Below are 18,816 nucleotides of genomic sequence, written 5' to 3'. Positions count from 1 at the left end.
GCCAGACACACTCAAGACAAGCAATACAGTGAGGAAATCTCAACAATTTGTGATAAGGCGACGAGAGCAGTTTGCTTTCAAGGTGATCTCTGTTCTCACCAATCTCCTTATCGCCACTCACCCAGTCCAGTCACATTAAAATGGATGCCTACGACCCTCATTTATTATTTTTATGTATAATTTGCATGATTAAAGGACAGCCACATGCCTTGTCACATCAGCCAGAGCTCAAGGGCTGAAGCCAGTGGACAAGCTAGCATGTTATCAGCACTGCAGAGCCGTCCACGTCCACACCGCTCAGTGAGCAAACGCACACCTGCCCTTCAAGGCTTTACGAGCTATTAAAACAGCTCAGCTGCCGTCACAGCTAAAGAACAACACAGGGAAATAAAAATCACAAAAATCAAACCACAACCGTTCATTTAGAATGTCATGAGACGGAAAGACCTCTGCTTGTGTTGACTTACCCTTTATGCCTTCGCTTACGGTCCGTTTAATGTTACATCCCTCAAGAGGAAACAAGACTGGCTCCAGGAGAGCAAAGGATCTTCTCTAAAAGGCTTGAAAAGCATGTCAATTCAAGGTTGTCACTTTGGTAACCGGAGTCATTCTGAACATAAACGTGCTGTAGATCAGTCCCAGAATGCCTCCATATCAGACAGCGAGAGCGATCCTCCTCGGCTCACCGGTAAACACACATGCGGCGTCTCCCTGCTGTTCAACAGCCTATCTCATACAAATGCTCCACCACCCCCTTGTCTTTTCCTTTCTCTCTCTCTCTCTGAGAACACAGGCACAGATGTTACTATCAACAAGCCATGCCTCTTTTCAACACCCAGGCCTCTCATAGGACACAGAGTTTAGACTCCACCCACTGCTTTTCACTTCTTCCCCCCTCTTTCTTGTGTTCTGCTGCAGCACTGTTTACAGTTTGTTTAGAGAAGGGCTGTGAAATGGACAGCCCAGGTGTGTGTGTGTGCCTACTTATAGAGTTTTCTGTCAGGGTTAGGGATAGGTTATATAGTATAGTATTACTATTTATAACTAGTTCTATATAAAAAACAATAGATGTCTATGGAATGTGCCCATTTAGATTAGCTTGTTTGTTGTGTGTGTGTGATTGTATGTGTGTCTCAGGTAAATCCTAAGTTATGGAGACAAAATATCCCCAAAAAGATGATAATATCCGAAATCCTTGTGGGGACATTTTTTGGTCCCCATGAGAAAAAAAGCTTATAAATCATACCAGGTGATGATTTTTGAAAATGCAAAAATGCATTAAGTTTTGTGTGATGGGTAGGTTTAGGGGTAGGGTTAGCGACAGGGGATAGAATATACAGATTGTACAGTATAAAAATCATTATGTCTATGGAAAGTCCCCATAAAACATGAAAACACAACGTGTGTGTGAGAGAGAGTGTGAGTGTGAGTGTGTGTTACGTCCAAGGACGTATTCATTTATTTATTTATTATTATTATTATTATTATTGATTATTTTCTTCTGAAATTCTTTGATTTACTTTACTTCTGAAAGGGTGGACGTGGCTGTGTGCCTGTGTTTTTGTTTGCTTGCGGTCTCTCTTTCTCTCTCTACTCGCTCTCAGGCCTAATCATCAGCACCTGTAACTGGTTTGTGAGTGTGCCTGAGACTAGAGTATAATGGGGCAGTCCAGTGTTTGCAGCAGTGAGACGCACTTCTCCCCTGCTGATTGACCTCTGTTGTGAAATGTTTGCTTCTGACATTCAGTTGTGAGTTAGCAGTGGCTAACTGAGTTTAGCAGTGACCTGTGTTAAGTGATCTTGATCTCACTTCAACTAAAAATTAAGCAGAAGGTATTGTGTTCTTGTTAACCTGTTTATATACTGTTGTGAGGGAAGCTGTAGGTGGTGAGTGCCTTTTTCTTTTATTACTGTTTTTGTCCCTGTTTTTGTATAGCAAGGGAGTTGAGGGAACTTTATGTTGTTTATTTCTTTTTAACTTTTCTTAGGTTAGTTAGGACTCCTCCCAAAATTAGTTAGTGGGCTGTTTTGTTTGTTATTTTAGACCTTGTTCTCCCCTGAGCCATTGCTCCCTAGTAACGTATGTTCTGTCCTTTTTTTGTAAATAAAATCCTTTCTTTGATATATATCATCTGGTGTCATCTTCACTCTGGGACAGAGGATTGAAGTGTGTTCTTGCCTTCCTCTTTTTTTTTAATGTTATGTTTTTTTTCCTTTGTTACCTCCCCTCCCGACCCCTAGACGGTTAGGGGGACGTAACAGTGTGAGAGAGAGTCTATGTGGGGGTCTGGGGGAGCGGTTTAAGAGAGAGTGAAAGAGTCAATGAATCTGTGGTTTTAGCAGGCTGAGCATCATCTTAACTCTTTTGTTCAGAGTATGTTAACAGATGTGTCCAGAGGACTCAAGCTAAAGGGGAAAAATAGAGAACTGACAAAAACATTATGTAGGGGAAAAGTATCAATTAATCAATCTCTTCTAGAGAAAGGGACCAAAAATAGGAAGTAGGGGAAATATCAATGTCCCCTCCCCCTAATACCACCTGCCACTGCATTAGCAAGTTGCATCTTGGTTTCCCAGGCTGTGACGTACTGGACTGGAGCAAAACAAAATAAAAACAAACTTATTTTTATATATATATTTATATATCCACATATACACACACAGGTACACAAATAAAAACCATTTAGTCCTGGTCCGTTTAGCGTTCACATTGGCATTTTAACACCGAACCTAAAGGCATAGGATACGTTCACAACATGATTGGTCGGCTTTTATTATTTATATTTCGTGATGGAACTTGCCGAACATCCAAAACAATGCTGTGTGCTGGGCTAAATGTGCTCATTGTATGTGCATAGCCTATACATGATGGTATTTCGACCAGCTGAGAACTTGTGAAGAGCTTATAAAATGTGTAAAGGAGTCAACGAAGATCTGCTGTGAGACAACGCGGTTCTGATGCCTGTACCGAAATGTGATGGGCAACATGAGAAAAAACAGGTATACTTGAGCATTCTCTCCTTTTTAGGGTCGCATTTTGTGACATCATGTCCCGATTTTGGTTCATTAACATGTCTTTGGTCCGTGTTGCGTTCATATTTCATTCGAACTGCACCAGAGTTCTTTTGGAAGCGGACTGAGATCCATCTCTTCAGCAGTCTTGGTCCACTTGTTTGGTGCACACCAGGGTTCAGATGGCAGCGTTTACGCTTGTTCAAATTAACCGCACTAACAGAGCAATCGCTCTGAATTTCAAGTTCTCCGTCAAACAAAATTTTTCTCCTCCTTGCATTTGAATTTTTGTGAAGTTCACCATGTCTAGCATCCATTATTGACCGGACTTGTCCTACTTTGCAGCTTAATGCCAAACGCTTCAACAATTTTCTTCTTCAATAAGCAGAAAATTGGATTAATAGCTTAAATAGCAAATTGGGGAATATCTGATGGTAGGGGGTATAATATCTTTTGTTGGTGTTTGGCAGAGAAGACCATGTGGCAGCTGCAAACATACTAAAAGTGGAGAGCAGGGAACAAAACACTGAAGCCACCCTCCCATGGAGCTTGTGGAAAGCTTGTCTGGAAGTACCCACAACCTCTGCTGACCCTCGATAATCAACTGACGACAGCCTGTAAAACAGTGGAGCGAGTGTGGTAGCTGTCAATCAACTAATAATTAAGATCGTGCGCTCTACCCGTCTGTGCTAGTACTGTTTTTACGGCAGTTAAGCATGACATGTTCAGGAGTCTCTAAGCTAGAAATTCACAAACACACACTGCTAAACAATATAACTTGCAGACATACAAGGCTTTGGAAGTGTAGACAGCCTACTTTATACGATTGTATTTGGTCCCTCCGGCAAAGCTTTTACTCTACTGTTTATTTCCACTTCATAAGGCTTGGTTAATAACTGACAATGTGTAAGGAATATGCTAATAGCTAGACTCAGTTCACCTGTTTAATCAACTACACGGTAACATGGCAGGCATCTGCTTCCCTCGCAAAAGTACTGCCGGCAGCTGCAATAACAGACGAACCCCATTCCCATCGGAATAGCCATGAGAGAGACTGGAAGAAAGCTTGACGAGGAGAGGATGGGCTATCGGGCTGGTAGCTTTTGAGCCAGGGTGCAGATCTTTTAATGTGGAAGTGATGTATGAATGGACATATGAACTGAACAAAACACAGGGCTTAAATACAGATGACAACTAATCAATGAAATTAATGACAGGTGCAATGACACATGACAAACCCACCCAAAACAGAATACAATGTTGGCCAATACAGATATCTAGGGATGCACCATTATTACAAATTCTGCTTAGTACAAATAAGCCATTATTGTGTTGTTATTGTTAAATAAAACAAATTATAAAAAATGTTTTTAATTGAAATAAAGCTTAAAAAAAAAAAAAAAAAATTATATATATATATATATATATATATATATATATATATATATATATATATATATATATATATATATATATATATATATATATATATATATATATATATATATATATATATATATATATATATATATATATATATATATATATGAAGAGTTCAGATGCAAAAGCCTCTAAGTGCCATCTGAAATTTTCTTCTAGAATGATCATTTGTATAAAGCTTGTATATTTAAGTTAAGTAATTTCACTGAAATGACAATTAATAGGTAATTTGCATTGCCATTTAAGTGAAATTATTGAACTTAAATATACGAGCTTGATAAAAATGATCATTCTAGAAGAAAATCTCAGATGGCACTTAGAGGCTTTTGCATCTGAACTCTTCATATATATATATATATGTGTGTGTGTGTGTGTGTGTATACTAACTTAACTAAAGTTTTATTTGAAGTAAACAATACAACTAACTTAAGTTTAATTTGAAGTACTAATATTACAAACTAAAATAAGTTTAATTTTAATAAGTGAAATAAAATAAATTAAAACCATTTAGAAACACTTTTAAAAACAAAACTAATAAAATGTATAAAAAACCCATTAAATTACTAAGAAGTAACTAAAATTGAAAACCTGAAAATATAAAATAAAAGCTAATTTAAAATTAATAAAAATGTAATATTAATATACATAATACTAAAATAAAAATGGATATTAATGTTACGATTTGTAAAAGATTCCATTTAACATTTTGCTTCGTTTTTTTTTTTTTTTTTTTTACTTTTTATAACAAATAAAAGTTATTAATTTTTACAATAAATATGATCACAAAAAAAGATCTAATATTGTCCATTAACCAATGTGGTTACATTGAGCAACCCAAGAATAGTGGAAAATTATTTTATAGATGAAAACTGTAAGGTCTAAATCAAGCCACTGAAATAAGCAGGAAGCTGCCCATTTTAAGCTACTTTAGAATATTATCTGTTATTGTGGCTATGAAAAGGATTTGTTTTTGGAAATCTGCTTAAATCAGCCAACCAAGAGAAGGGCAACTTGCACTTGATGCCTGTGCATGCCTCCAAGCTCCATCTGATATGATTATGAGGCACTCGTTGCAGAACCACTTCACAATACATTTTATGTGACCGACATGGTTGACTACACTGTTATCAACGATGACAAAACACATCATCATGATAACCTCAAACAGCTGGATTGCTGTCTTGTTCAGATGAAGTCACTGTACCTCATAAAAATTCAGCATGTGATTCAGGATAACGCTTTAATTCAAAATATCTAGGAGAAATAGCCATGGTTCTTTTGGAATTCAGGTTTAAAGATCTGTGGCCAATTTAATTATAGTGGAACACCTACAGAAAATTTTAATATTACAAATAGTAACATGCACCACAGTCTATTTAGTGTAGCGAAAAGGATAATTTAGCTCAGTTCCTAGTTCGCTGCCAAAATCTGTGGCATGTTTTGCCAAATTTGCTGCCGAACAGGCTCGGAGACTTGCCGTCAAAGCCGTAACGAGATCTCAATCTCCTCTCTCAGAGATAGACGACATCTGAACACCCCGCACGCCTGCAGCACAATGCCATGTCTGGGCCGCAGCTGTGCAGACACAGAGGGGTCGTTCGGTTTCACTTTTATGGAGTTGTTTCCGCCTGTAAGTGAGCTGAATAAAAGTTATCTGATGGAGCTGTGCACAAACCACTTTTTTTACCCTGTCTGGTAATACCTTGTGACCTCTGGGAGTAATATACTTCATAAGGTGGTAAAACCATTTAAATGTGGTTGCATGTGGCAGATAAAGGCCTATTCACTATTCACAGACACAGCTATGTTTTCACAAAATGTGAAACAAATGGATAACGAAAGGCTATCATACCAGTTATTTTAGCACCATTAAAGGGATATTTCACTGGAAAGATGAATGTGTATTTAAATTGGGTCATTTATGTAGTAGAAATGTGAAATTATTTTAGAAGTTGGTGCCTTCTAGACTGAGAAAAGCCAGAAAATGTATTTTTGGCTCATGTGGATGAAAGACAACAACTCCCAGAATGCACTTGCTTCGCTGCCCTACGAGGCCACTCCCAAGCCACGCCTACCGGTTACAGAGGACAGTATCGGAAGAAATGATACAACTAGGCTACTAGTTGGCTCGAAACTGAAAAGACGCCGTTTTATCGTGAGATCCCACCCCCTATGGGCGGGTTGAAAACATGTGGAACTAGCTCCTCCTACTGGCTGTAGTCTCTGGACAAAAAAGCCTCCGATGACGAAAAAATTAAGATTTTTGCGTCATCTGAGTTTTTTTCCAGACACACAATACAGAAATCTCTCGTCTCAGGGGGACATGAGGGAGGGAAGCACGGTCATTCGAAAATACTACCGGGTTTCTACTGATACAAAGCTTTATGCTAATCGGTGAAGTATCTCTTTAAGATACTATTCATTTTCATTAATATTTCAAATTAGTTTTTATCATTATATTTTTCATTTTCATTTTCATTTTAGTAATTTTTTTGCATGTTTTTTGTCGTTTTTCATTCAGTTTTAAAAAAAAATGTGTATAGTTTTTATTCATTTTACTTCAGTTTCAGTTTTAGTTATTTTATCACGTCAAGTTAAAATAAATGAAGACAAATGTTTCCTTGGCAACTAGTTGAAATAAGTTTAATTTAATTTCAGTTTGTATTTGTTATTTCAACTTCTTTTAGCTCAACTCTCACAGAATGAATAGTACAGGATTGTGGGATGTCAAAGGCAGCGAAGACTGCCTACATCTATGCACATCTATGCTTGCTTAAAAAATTTATTAATGAAGGTATCGCAGGAGACAGGAAGTGAAGCTATCCTTGGATTCGGACATGCCTTGATGCCTTCCTACATTGGAATGGAGCCTCCGAAGGCAGCATTTTTAAGCTTTCGGACACAGCCTCTACTACCACCAATAAAAATCAAAAACTGTTCTAAAATAATGAGCTCCAAGAACAGAATGTTTTTTTGTACTGTGAATGTTTAACGTGGCATTTTTTTTACATTTTATGCCGCAAATCTCATTCTGAATACATTTTAGTATATCTAAACTCTAAGAAAAACCGTGCATGCATGCTGCTGTTTCAGCCCACCAATTACACTCACACACGACAACCACATCTTCTAGAGGCATGGCGAATTTAAAATGTGTTATTCCCACAGACACCGCAGATCCAGTTCTCCCTGCCTTGAGAGACCCCTTCATATCACAAATTAAATGTTTGGAGAAAGGCTCTACCCACCCTCAACAAGCTTCTAATTACTTGTGGCATCATCATATCAACCTCTCATGGACTGTTCTCGATCACTCAGTCCTGTAATCTTCTGTCCTCCAGTCCTACTACAAGAACTACAGCATCACTCTCACTCACCAGAACAAGGGAATAGTTTTAAAATTGAGCTACCACACAAATTTTAGTCAGAATACGCAATGAGATGGATATCAAGTAAGTGACAGAGTGCAGCAGAAATGGGTCCTAAAACCTGGAAACAAGTTAGCATTTTAGCACTTTCGGTTCCATCATCTTTAAGTTGAACAGTTTTTTAAATGGGGTTTTTGGTTAAATGTCTGAAATAAGGTCTGTGGTGAACACAAGCTCAAGAAATGTTCATGTTATATTCAATGACATAAAATACATCATTAACACTCCTTGTGATTTTTTTGTGTACATGACTTTTATTTATTTTTTTTTTTTTTTACGCAAGACTCAGTTCTTAGGGACATTAAACGTCATGATTCTGAACAGATAAAGTCATCTAGTTTGCTTTTACAGCACGTTGTATTTAAGTGCACGCTCTTGCAAAATATTCAAAATATCCAACTTGTAGACTTTAAATAAAACCTGACAGTTGTCGGAAGCTTAGTGATGGTGACATTGAAGTCATGCGACCGTGGTGTGGTTCATTTATAGTATCTAACTTTAGATTTTTACTTCTGTCAATTTAATCTTAGGCTTCAAAGATCATAAAAGTTGTGTTCATTAGTGAAGTAAATTATGGATAAATTCATATCATTATGAATAAAACATATTCAGAGTCATACACTTTTCTTGCTCACAGAGCTTATTCTCTGCAATTATACAAAAGCCATTGGAAAAAAAACTTTTTTTGAGGGAACACTGTGATGCTAAATTTCAGACTGGTCTACAAAAATACTTCATCCTTGCAGGACTCTATAGTCAAATTCAAGATGGCAAGATAATTGCTCATTTTTTATTAATTACTGAGAAGTATCAATTAAATTAGTTTGTGTAACTTAAATTGTTTGTTTTACCCAATATTTGTGTGCGATTTTTTTGTTGCTTAGCAATATGCTAACCTTAAACTATTGCCAACTTTGAAATAACGAAATGGGCCAGTTTTGCCGCAGCAAAACTCAGAACATATGTGAGTATGTACAGTTAGAAAAACTGGCCTATTCACGTGCAGATTACAAAATTCCCATCACACGCACCGTACGCGTATACTAGCAACCATACACGTAAAAACCAAAGCATAATTTGGGATCAAGCACTTCACTAAGCTCCGGTCTGCTAGGTTTACAAGGGACAGGCATTTTCCAATGTGCATTCCAAGCCAATGACGTTGACCCAAGCTTGTTTCTGCTATCTGGAAAGCACTTGGCATTATCATCATTACTCTAAATTGCCTATGGGTACCGTTTAAAAAAAAAAAAAAAAAAAAAAAAAAAAACAGACCAGAATCAGTTTAGGTCTAAGTTAAGAACAGTGCTTTAAAAGGGTTAATGATAAACTATCAAAAGAACTTTTACTCAAATGGTGCCAAATTCTGGAACTTTGAACTCTTCGCTGCACTGCTCTGCAGCTGTTGTGAAAGCTGGAATCATGCTTACGCCAGATTACTGGAATCTGAAGGTTAACAACTCTGGTTTAACTTGTTGATCCCAGATGTGTGCTGTTCTTTTTGACGGTGAAACCTTACCGCAGCAATCTCACGCGCCCCTGGTGTTCTCGTGCTGGGAACGGCCTGCTAAAGGCTCAGTCATGCTACGTTATCCTCAGATAGGACTGAGAGCCAATAAAAGGCTGTGCTGATGAGGGGATCAGAGGTTTCTTATTCTGCCATCCATGTGAAACATCAGCATCAGTATTCCCAACACTGTCCTGCATTTTTCATAAAGCCTGAAACATCCCAGGATTGTGGTAGGCTTGGACGGGTGACGACAAACGGTGATGGGAAGTCCATTAGCACTCGCATGTCCAATCTCAAACCAGAACCGCATGCTTCTGATTGTGTGTTGTTAAGAGCGCCGAGAGACATAGTGCGGCAAAAAAAGAATCATGTGACTGTTGGGAGAAAGAAAACTAACCCAGACATATTGGCCACCGCTGACTCACAAAGTGCTGCCTAATCCGGTTATCCTCTTACGCGTTTAAAACCTGCTCAGCTGCACATGGTTAACTCAAAACATGGAGAAAAAACACCTCTGAATGCACACAAATTAGTAGGTAAATGCAGCAATAACAATTTGTAATAATATATTAACAGGTGTGGTGATAAACCCAGGTGAGACGAGTGAACAACGCAGATGCTCCTCCACCCATCTGCTGAGTAAGACGATCAGCCTTCAGCTAGTCATGATTACTGTAAAGAAATGTCATGTGATGTTAGTGAGACTAAAGTGTGACAGTCACTTATGCTTCACAGTGTTGTAGCCTATACCAACAAAAGCACAAAAAAAACTTGTATAACACTGCAAACATACTCCTTAAAACATTTTCAACAAATTACATTTAATGCAATTACATTAAATATCTTAAAATTAAATTAAACATGTCTTTATTAAGACATTTATTTTTAAATTATTTTATTTTAAGAAATTAAATATTTCTTAAAATGAATTAAATATTTCTAAAATTAAATGAAATTTCTAAAATGAAATAAAGTTCAAGACTTTATTTCAACACAATTAAATTATCCTAAAATTAAAGTTACCAAAAAAAAAAAAAAAAATTCATATTATTTTACATTTACAGTTTTAAAGATTTAATTCAAGGTAGAAAATTACCTATGTCCCTTTTTTGTATTAACATCAAAGCAAATCAGCTCATTCAAGACCACCTACTGAACATGACCTGTGGACTGAACTTGGCTGCAGAGCAAAGCACAGCAGGAGAGAATCTTCCTCTGCCATATCAACATGCCTGAACAAGCTGACCTGTTTGTGAGAAACAGGACATTTTGTTGTCTTATAGGTATGCACCTTAAAACAAGAAACACACATAACCATGCCTGCTCACTCTAAACCAGACCAGACCCGCTGCACAAAGCCAAGTACACAAGCCGAGGTCTTTAGAAGAGTCTTAGTCAGACTAACATGGTGAAGCCAGCCAAAGTAGAGTAGAGAAAAAACGCTCAAGCTGATAATAACTGCAGCGTCGCCCTTTCTAAATATGGTTTCACTTAGAGGCAGTATTGCTTGTACAGGTTTCAACCATCTCCACCTTGTTCATTAAGCACACAAAGTAATTTAGAACCAGCCCAACTTGACAAGTCTGGAGAACCTTGGCTCAGAAAGGTTTTTCCAACCCTATGTTATTTTCTTTATGCCACGAAACATAAATAAGATGTTAGGCAGAATGTAGTATGGAAAAAATACACATTACAAAGTAGAATAACTGGCTTTAGCACTGTTTTTCGGAGAAACAAGTATGTGAACTAGCATGTTTCCTAAATATCTGCAATTATTTTTATGCTTTAGTACAGTAAAAAAATTAATAAAAAAATACATACAGCACCTTTAAAGTGAAATCACATGTGACGCAATCAGAGTCAACCAGAACATAATTAATGTTTGATATAAAGTTATGTGGAGCAGGATTTGGGACCAATAAGATTCCACAGTGTGACGCAGTGGAAGTACAGTAAGCCAAGTGATAAACAAAATGTCATGCAGCTCGTTGTGGTTCTTAATTGCATATAAAAATAGAATTCATTGTTTTCTTTATCGATGTAGTGCATTGCATCTGGTTAGGATATTGTTTTAGCAGTGCTGTTTGGAGACTGAGGAAAATAGGTCATTGCTTGTCATTGGGCAGAAAGCAAAGAGGTTGGTCCCCAATGTCTTAAACTTAAACACACAAGTAGATCTAAAGATTTTGCTCACATTCATTTAATTAGAAAAGGACTTAAACACATTGTGGAAGGAAGTGGATAAAACAAAAGCAGGATTTGACAAAAACATTGAACAGACCCTTGGAAAACTTGCAAACACATTGGCGTCTTTTTAATGAACAAGCATGCCAAAGACCTTGTCCTTCAAAGTCCTTATTCTAAACAACTTGCATTGCAGATGCTTGGAGTGAAACCTCAGAAAATGGCCTTATTTTGAAGAACTAGAACAGGCAGTGCTGACACTCCAGGGGACATCAGCAATGAGTTCCATCCAGCACAGATTCTGGGTCAGAAGCAACCCAGTTCTGCATCTGTATTAGAAGTTAGGAGAAAGACACAGAACTTTTGCGTACACCTGGGTCTGAAGACATTCATTTTCAGTGAAGGTGAAGTAAACACCACAACTGCAAAAACAGGCACTTACCACAAGACAGTTTATAAAATACATGCACATACATGTCAAACCTGGAATGGCTATGCAAACAGCATGTAATCATGTGAGAGAAGATATTGCTCCTGATGGTCGAATCTGCAAATCTGTTAAATTTGTGTTATTATCATTCATTTGTAAACTTATCATTTTTCTAAGACCATAAGGAGGCTTGTAAAACAGTACCTTGAAAACATTTTCAGACCTAAAGGAAGTGATTAAGGATCTGAATATGAATATTCTTATTATAATATAAGAATATGACATGCTGTGATATTCTTATAAGAATATGAATATACTTTTGCAAGTCACTGTACAAGCACAGCCCTATCCAGGCTCCATAAGGGAAGTTTGAGACAGTATCCTATTCAAAAAGGCTGAAAGGAGCATATGAAATAAAGATGAAATAATACAATTAAATATAAATATTATATGAAAAAAAGAACTTAAAAAAAAAACTAAACAAAAATTAGAAAATGTAGCCTTGGGAACTAACTGAAATGCATATAAGTTGAAGTACTAAAATGAAATAAAAATAAAATAAAGCAAAATAGAAATATTAGAAAAGCTAATAAAATGACAAACACACAAAAACTTAAATGAAAACTGAAAATATAAAAATAAAAGCAAATTCAAAATGTTAACTAATTCTGTAAGTATATAAATAATACTAAAATGACACTGCGATTGACTGTGATACAAGATTTTTGAGATGTTCCAGTGAATAACAACTTCAATTTGGTCTGTTCTCAAAGCTATTGTATGACTTCAGAACACTTAGAAAATCATAGTCATATTTTATGGTGATTTTTTCCCCTTTCTGTAGCTTCAAAGCCCATGGTCACCATTCGCTTACATTGTATGGTGGAACATGAGTGTGAGTAAATTTAAATTATGACATACCTCATTGTTGGGGTAACTAGCCCTTTAAGATTGGAATTATGGTCTACTTTTTCACTTCACTATAACACATTCTTTGAGTTAAGGAGACATAATGACAATTTACGAGCCCATATTGACTCTAAAATGTCCCTTTTTCACCCTTAGGGAGCTCTAAATATTCGAGATCACCCCAGCACTGCATCATTTAGGAAAAGACACCATGGTGCCACATATATCTCGATACAATTAGAAATTTTAACATTTCTTTCTACACATCTTCTGAAAGCTTCTCAGATACACAACTCTAGAGTTTGTCTTTGCTTCTACCCCACACCACTATGGATGGTTGTTTATTTAGTACCCATGTAAGCCTTTTAAGATAATACTCCTGATGTTCTTTTTTTTTGCAGCAATACTATTGTTTTAGCCCACCCACTATCAGCACACCTGGAGCGTCAGCTGTTCTTTGCCTCCAGATCAAGCTACATCATGGAAACAGGGATGACTGTGCAGGTAACAAAAGAACGTGTATGAACGGCAGCGTGTTAAAAACAGAAATTTAGCCTCTCTGATGAATGAGGAGGATGTGTTTTTCAGACAGGACGATGATGGAATCTAACAAGAACTCAGTCACCACAGAACAAAATACTTAATTGAAGCCCTTTCAGTGGTTCTGACACAGGGAATGGAATGGAAGTGTGTGGCAAGTCTTGCTGTTTTTCCTTGGCTGTCTTTGGCGTTTTGCGCGTCGGTGTGCATGCTCACATTGGCGCCCTTTGTTTAGTCACGAGGTGTTAAACGTCGACGAAAAGCGAGCGCAATAATCATCCGCTTTGACGCGCCGCATTAAAAACTGGCCGACCAATGAGATTGCCGCTTTTGGTCACATGCATGGAGCTGCTGAAGTTACAGTACTTGGTGGCGCTCAACTTGAGCACAAAACGGTTTTGTTGATAGACATTGATAGAAGAAGAGGAAGTAAGTAGACGAAGAAGAAGATGCAACAGGGCAAGATCAAGGGGGTAATCCAGCACCCAGAAAGCGTACCTTCCCTGGGGGCCGCCATTGGTTAGCAAGCCATCACCTGCTGTTAGCATTCCATTGAATCCCATTCATTTTGGCGTCACTTTGACAGTGAATAACTTTACCTCTGAGGCGTTTAAAGACTCTGTTTAACCACTGTTTATTTCTAAAGACACACGACAATGTATAAAAGGCTCCATTACCTTGTATCTTACGTTATGGCCCCATAGAAGCCGTTTTTTTAAAAATAGGCTAATGATTGCGTCATAACCACGCGACTCTCTGTCGCACAGTAGAGACATTACCGTATAGACAGGAGGAGAAGCTCGCAGGCAATCGGGGGGACGTGGAGGCAAAATGACAAAATAATTAATCAGAATACTTACCAAAAGTTGCTCCTGCTCCTAGCTCTTGGACAGCTCCTACTCACGCTCTCCGTCTCTGCAAGATTCGGAAGGGAATGATTCAGATTTCTCTTGGCACAGCTACTAGAAGACAGACGAGTTGCTCACGTCACATCTACGTCGTCAAGCTCAGTTTGAGGCTACGCAGTACGCTCAGCCATCAGGAAGTGAATGCTTCTAATTGACTTCACTTTTCTCCGTTGAAGTCTATGGGGTCGCTGTGTCCATTTCTTATACTGTCTATGGGCAAGATGAATGTAGAGCTGCTGGTCTCTTTGGTGTCTGAACACAAAGAAATTCATGACAAACGCCACAGCGATTACAAAAATATGTTAGCAAAAAGTGTGTGAATGGTTTTGGCAAGCACATAAATGAAATGGGTCTGTCTGCGGACTGCAAGAGAGGGGTGTGACAGGAAGGGGGCGTAACTTGAAGTTGTCCAAATCACACAGAACCACACGATATGTCAAACTCAAAACGAGATGTTGTCGGCAAGATGCCAGCTCGTATAGAGAAAACGGTAAGAATATTTTCCTGAGATAACCGTGTAAATCAAAGTGTATAAGTCATATTGCCGCTTTTTACATTGCAGCAAGGGCAGTTTGGAACTTTGAGCTTGTCAATCTGTCTCGCTGAGTGTCCCACAAATGCTAGCACCACAACACAGTATAGATCGCCCTGGAGTGGTCACTTGCCACTATGTAAATGCATGGGTAAGATGTCACCTAATAGATGTAAATGCATAGATGTTGTCTAATTTTTTGTCTTCTATACCAGTTTACGACTGTTTCCTCTTTAATTTTCTTTTACAATAGACTTGTTTTAGACAATAAGTGTTTCTTTTAATTTCACATTTTTCTTGCTGTGGTGGCACACCACTACTAAAATGAATACTGAGGAAACACTGCTACCAGAAAATTTCGTATAAAAAAAAAAAAATGAACATGTTTTACACATAAACCCGTCTCTTCTTTTGTCAACAGGTGTGGTAAACTGGAACATATTTTCAGAGGAGCATAGAAGGACCTACAAAACTCTGTATCTAATCTCCTGTTGCATTCAATGCAATTCTCTCTACAAAGACTGTGAAGCCTACAGGGGATGTGTACAGAGGGGAAAACTACAAGGATTAGATTCTACTGTTTTTATGTGGCTGGGGGCACTTTCTGAGATTTTCTATTGGATGTAATGCTGCAGCAGTAGCCCAGAACATATTAGATTGGGTTTGCATAAACCCTCATTGTGTTGCCTTTCAATTAAAAGATTTTGTTATGGGTGTGCTTGTTGTTCATTTGTCTCAAAAGTATCATAAGATTTGTTTGTCAACGCTGCATTTAGCTGTTCATTAGTGATGTTGATATCAGTCAAAATGTTTAATCATCAGCAAATCAGGCATTCAAAAAGAAATCATAAGATGTTTAAAATTATTTATTTAAAAATAGAAATAAAGCCCAATTCCAAAAGGATATATTATATGCTCCACACTCTGGTTGAGGTGGGATGAATAATTGATAAAACAATACATTGCAATATGGTTTCTTGAAATACATTATCAGTACCCTGGCAGTAATGCAGATTGCAGCTTGCTTTACTGTATACCAAAATAAGCATTTTGGTTCTTGAACAGCTAAGAGTCAGTTTAATCAACTCTAGTATGTTCAGTTTATGTTAAACTCATGCGAGAGCGATTCAAAAGCATACGGAAACTGTCCGTTCTCTAATCGCTATCGCGGTACTTTGATGTCATACACCGACCGGTCTGTGCAGCGCTGCTTTAAGTCGAAAAAAACAGTGAGCAACCTGAAGTGGGCTTAACTTGAAGGGGCCTTAACTTGAAGGGGCGTAACTTGAAGGGGCGTAACTTGAAGGGGCGTAACTTGAAGGGGCGTAACTTGAAGGGGCGTAACTTGAAGGGGCGTAACTTGAAGGGGCGTAACTTGAAGGGGCGTAACTTGAAGGGGCGTAACTTGAAGTCTTGCAGGCTGCAGATAGTTTCTATTGACATAAATACTGTCTCTCTTCTTCTGTGTGACAAGCGAGTGTCAGAAGCGTAAAGTTGGGCAGCGCCACATGTGCCGAGGTATTTCTGTTTTTCAATAAGCAACATCTACTTTCAGGGAGTGAATTTGCACGTTCACTCAGCGCATCACCCGTGAAAATCACTTGGGTATGAACGCAAAGGCGCGTCGAAAAATACTGGGGATAAGCACTCGTGATAATCGTCCCGGTGAGCACAAGGCTTAAGATTACTTTACAAACACAACTGTTAGGGATATGCCACCCTTTCTTTGTTCATTCAAAACAAAACAAAAAAGTTAACTATAATCAATGAGAACTGAGGTTGTCAAGCTCCAAAATGACAAGTACCACCTGAAAGTGGTCCATATGACTTGTGTGCTATTACACGTCTTCTGGAGAAACAACAGTGTTGTGTTTGGAACAGACTGAGTCATATACTCTTGTGAACAAGATCATTCGATTTATTGAAAAAATCTGGCTCCAAAATGATTCATTCATGAATTACACATCAAAACTACAGCCCCATGAGAAAATCACATTTTACTCTATGCACTACTCTATGCACTACTCTACCTAAGTTACATTTTGGTCTGTTCTTCATACAAAGCTAATGTATGACTTCAGAAGACGTGGAATGTGGTGTTAAATAATATGTTGAATCACAAATGTGTAAATAATGACAGAATGTTCAGTTTTCAACTCACTATCCCTTTAAGAAAGGCAGTGCACTTAACTCTTAACTTACACAAGAAGTTCACTAAAGGAGCTCTTTGTGGAAGGAATGCTAACCAAGTAACTTTACAACTCAGGTGTCGCCAGCAGGCTGTCTGCGTTAATCATACCTGTGTAATAAACATGTTTCTATCCTCTGCCCCCATTCTCAATCTCTTTACATCTCAAATGATTATAAGGGGGGCCAGAGCACCCTCAGCCACACTTCACCTCCCTAAAGAGCCGTGAGGGAGGATGATGCTAAGGTTTGTTTTGGCTGTTGGCCTTGTTTTATTGTTCCAGCCAGCAGTGTGGGGGCGAGGAAGCACCATGTCTATATGCCTTCCCACAGTTAGATTGTGACTCTCAGATTACAGTGCATTAAAGACAGCAACAGCACATCAACGCTGTAGAGAGAGCACACACCGCCACTTAAACCACAGGCCCAAACATAGACACTGCTGGACATCTCTGCAACAAATCAAACTGCTTTAGGGAGGTCAAACAGCGGGAAACTATCAAACGAGGAAACTTCTTGTAGACAACTGCATTTATATAAATGCCGAGCTCACCGAAGAACAAAAAACACGGTTCTTATTTACACAAAATCTTGATCCTTACGCATGTGCGATTTTCCATGTGAGGCTAAATGTATATGGCAGCAATTAAAAAAAGTGCACATTTCTTAAGGGTGTGAGGCACTTGGTGTAATGTTACTAAAATATTTACTTTACCAGGAAGCCACAGAATTCAGAGAATTGCTGAGTTATTGAAAGGATATGAAAAGGGCATTTCAACGTTGACCACCTGTCTACACCCAGTCGGTGTAACAACACCAGAATTCATAGAACTCAATGACAAGTCCTGTGAGCTGCCAACTTTATATAATAACATCAACAATAAATTCAAGAGGAGTGGATTTAAACATCTGACAATTTTTGCATTTTTAAAGAAAAGGAGGGACCAGGTGAAATCCCTTTTGTGGTTATCAATATTATGCCACAAATGCTGGTGATTGAGATTGACTTGTTGATGCCGGAATATTCCTTTAACTTAAAAAGAGCTCTTTTTGAGAATGTCAGTGAACTTAGGACACGCTTTCTTGTCTCAGCAAGAGTTAATAAAACACCAACCAACCGTCCAGATTCTCAATATCCTGGGAGCAAAGTTGTGGAATGCACCAGCAAGCAACCCTCAATGAATTAAGAAAACTACAACTATTCAAAGGCACCCTGAGGATGACCTGTTCCTTAACTCAGGGGGGAATAAAGAAGGTCAAGGGGCCCTTCAAGAGGAGAAAGACCTCATGGCTCCGAGGCCCTGAAGAAAGGCCACTGATTTTACCTCAGCAACATCTCTCAGCTAGAGTGCAAGTATGTTAAAAGCTTCCAGAAAGTCAATCTCTTAAAGGGATTATTTACCCAAAAATTGTAATTCTATCATCATTTACTCACGTCACTCATGTCACCCTGAATTTTTTGGAACGCAAAATAAGATTTTGCCTATACAGTGAAAGTCAACAGGGTTTAGTGTTGTTTTGGACCCTATTGACTTTCACTGTACGGACAAAAACAGAAACATTCTACAAAATATCTTCTTTTTTCTGTGTTCTGCAGAAGAAAGCCATACAGGTTTGGAACAACATGAGTTTTCATTTTCAGTGAACTTTCCCTTAAACTCACCAGGCCTGAATACGGCAAGTGATTGTGATTAAGGTTTTAGTGAAATTTGTTTGGTTGCCTGGAAAGCGGCTTT

General features: G+C 38.1%; 1 protein-coding gene across 5 annotated transcripts in view; it reads right to left on the bottom strand.

The window, feature by feature from the left end:
* daam1b (dishevelled associated activator of morphogenesis 1b) overlaps positions 1–18,816 on the bottom strand; it is a 79,204-nt gene that overhangs the window by 55,718 nt on the left and 4,670 nt on the right. For 2 of the 5 annotated variants that reach the window (XM_084091742.1, XM_084091745.1), the window contains exon 1: positions 468–782. The exons of 2 other annotated variants lie outside the window; for them this stretch is intronic. The gene's annotated coding sequence lies outside the window, so the exon portion shown is untranslated. Of the gene's footprint in view, positions 1–467; positions 783–9,399; positions 9,418–18,816 lie in introns of those variants that run through there. One more of the 5 variants, XM_084091744.1, reaches the window with a different exon arrangement.

This window comes from Abramis brama (assembly GCF_963993115.1).
Source record: "Abramis brama genome assembly, chromosome: 18".
NCBI lineage: Eukaryota > Metazoa > Chordata > Actinopteri > Cypriniformes > Leuciscidae > Abramis > Abramis brama.
The sequence above is the reverse complement of the archived record's forward strand: the minus strand, read 5'-3'. Positions and strand labels throughout refer to the sequence as shown.